This window comes from Coregonus lavaretus (assembly GCF_964263955.1).
Source record: "Coregonus lavaretus genome assembly, chromosome: 24".
Classification (NCBI taxonomy): Eukaryota; Metazoa; Chordata; class Actinopteri; order Salmoniformes; family Salmonidae; genus Coregonus; species Coregonus lavaretus.
Genome location: NC_140011.1, coordinates 14,019,943 through 14,023,275, shown reverse-complemented (window position 1 = coordinate 14,023,275; position 3,333 = coordinate 14,019,943).

Below are 3,333 nucleotides of genomic sequence, written 5' to 3'. Positions count from 1 at the left end.
CTTGTGGGAACTGTTCATCTCGTCACTGTTCTTGTTACTGTATTTTACAGGCTTGATGTGAGAGTGGTTAAGTCTTGCAATGAAATGCTTTTAGGTTTACAATGAGCTTTCATACTTGTAATATTCAGATCCAGTGATTTTGATATCAGGTAACATTTTGTTAGTAGCAGAAACTGGAATATTTGAAGAGTCATTGAGTCAATACAAGAGCAGGCCTGCCTACAGTACAGAAACGTTTGACACAAGCTGTTGAGCATGAATTTATTAACAAAATATACTGAACAAAAATATAAACACAACGTGCAAGAATTTCAAAGATTTTACTGAGTTATCTAAGAAAATCTGTCAATTGAAATACATTTATTAGGCCATAATAAATGGATTTCAAATGACTGAGAATACATCTGTTGGTCACAGATGCCTTAAAAAAGAGGTAGGGGCGTTGATCACAAAACCAGTCAGTATCTGGTGTGATCACCATTTGCCTCATGCAGTGTGACACATCTCCTTCGCATAGAGTTGATCAGGCTGTTGATTGTGGCCTGTGGAATGTTGTCCCTCTCCTCTTTAATGGCTGTGCGAAGTTGCTTAATATTGGTGGGAACTGGAACACGCTGTCGTACGCGTCGATCCAGAGCATCCCAAACATGCTCAATGGGTGACATGTCTGGTGAGTATGCAGGCCGTGGTAGAACTGGGCCATTTTCAGGTTCCAGGAATTGTGTACAGATCCTTGTGACATTGGGTTGTGCATTATCATGCTGAAACATGAGGTGATGGTGGCGGATGAATGACACGACAATGGGCCTCAGGATCTCGTCACGTTATCTCTGTGCATTCAAATTTCCATTGAAACTATATGAAATTATGTTCGTTGTCCGTAGCTAATGCCTGCCCATACCATAACCCCACCGCCACCATGGGGCAATCTGTTCACAACGTTGACATCAGCAAACCGCTTGCCCACACGACGCCATACACGTGGTCTGCGGTTGTGACGGCAGTTGGACGTACTGCCAAATTCTCTAAAACGATGTTGGAGTTGGCTTATGGTAGAGACATTATCATTGAATTATCTGGCAACAGATCTGGTGTACATTCCTGCAGTCAGCATGCCAATTGCACGCTCCCTCAAAACTTGATACATCTGTGGCATTGTGTTGTGTGACAAAACTGCACATTTCAGTGTGGCCTTTTATTGTCCCGAGCACAAGGTGCACCTGTGTAGTGATCATGCTGTTTAATCAGCTTTTTGATATGCCAAAACTGTCAGGTGTGTGGATTATCTTGGCAAAGGAGACATTTTGTTCAGTGTAGCTCCCATGGTTCTCATCTTGGCCCTGTGACCAACGACCCAAACATAAGGCTCATTACAGGCGCAATGCGGAGACACGGATGTAAGGAGGAATGGCGACGGTCGAGAGGCTTGTGAATAGAAACTGAAACCCGCCATACAGCGGCATGATCATAGGTAGTGAAACAACATAGGTATCCAGTCAGCTGTAACCAATCATGGCCAAACACGCATGGAACAGTAGATTGCGATGCGTCTGGTATACATACAGTGGGGAAAAAAAGTACTTAGTCAGCCACCAATTGTGCAAGTTCTCCCACTTAAAAAGATGAGAGGCCTGTAATTTTCATCATAGGGACACGTCAACTATGACAGACAAATTGAGAAAAGAAAAAAAAAGAAAATCACATTGTAGGATTTTAATGAATTTATTTGCAAATTATGGTGGGAAATAAGTATTTGGTCACCTACAAACAAGCAAGATTTCTGGCTCTCTCAGACATGTAATTCTTCTTTAAGAGGCTCCTCTGTCCTCCACTCGTTACCTGTATTAATGGCACCTGTTTGAAATTGTTATCAGTATAAAAGACACCTGTCCACAACCTCAAACAGTCACACTCCAAACTCCACTATGGCCAAGACCAAAGAGCTGTCAAAGGACACCAGAAACAAAATTGTAGACCTGCACCAGGCTGGGAAGACTGAATCTGCAATAGGTAAGCAGCTTGGTTTGAAGAAATCAACTGTGGGAGCAATTATTTGGAAATGGAAGACATACAAGACCACTGATAATCTCCCTCGATCTGGGGCTCCACGCAAGATCTCACCCTGTGGGGTCAAAATGATCACAAGAACGGTGAGCAAAAATCCCAGAACCACACGGGGGGACCTAGTGAATGACCTGCAGAGAGCTGGGACCAAAGTAACAAAGCCTACCATCAGTAACACACTACGCCGCCAGGGACTCAAATCCTGCAGTGCCAGACATGTCCCCCTGCTTAAGCCAGTACATGTCCAGGCCCGTCTGAAGTTTGCTAGAGTGCATTTGGATGATCCAGAAGAGGATTGGGAGAATGTCATATGGTCAGATGAAACCAAAATATAACTTTTTGGTAAAAACTCAACTCGTCGTGTTTGGAGGACAAAGAATGCTGAGTTGCATCCAAAGAACACCATACCTACTGTGAAGCATGGGGGTGGAAACATCATGCTTTGGGGCTGTTTTTCTGCAAAGGGACCAGGACGACTGATCCGTGTAAAGGAAAGAATTAATGGGGCCATGTATCGTGAGATTTTGAGTGAAAACCTCCTTCCATCAGCAAGGGCATTGAAGATGAAACGTGGCTGGGTCTTTCAGCATGACAATGATCCCAAACACACCGCCCGGGCAAAGAAGGAGTGGCTTCGTAAGAAGCATTTCAAGGTCCTGGAGTGGCCTAGCCAGTCTCCAGATCTCAACCCCACAGAAAATCTTTGGAGGGAGTTGAAAGTCCGTGTTGCCCAGTGACAGCCCCAAAACATCACTGCTATAGAGGAGATCTGCATGGAGGAATGGGCCAAAATACCAGCAACAGTGTGTGAAAACCTTGTGAAGACTTACAGAAAACGTTTGACCTGTGTCATTGCCAACAAAGGGTATATAACAAAGTATTGAGAAACTTTTGTTATTGACCAAATACTTATTTTCCACCATAATTTGCAAATAAATTCATTAAAAATCCTACAATGTGATTTTCAGGATTTTTTTTTCTCATTTTGTCTGTCATAGTTGACGTGTACCTACGATGAAAATTAAAGGCCTCTCTCATCTTTTTAAGTGGGAGAACTTGCACAATCGGTGGCTGACTAAATACTTTTTTTCCCCACTGTAATTATGGACACATTTTACGCAACGTTATTGTTCACTTCAGGGACAATGTCATCCTAAATAAATGGGGTTTTCTATTCCTTTCTTATGAAAGTTACATGAGTTGATAAATAACAGGTGTTTCATGATAAATTATTTGCCATATTGTATAATAAAAAAAAAATACTATGTC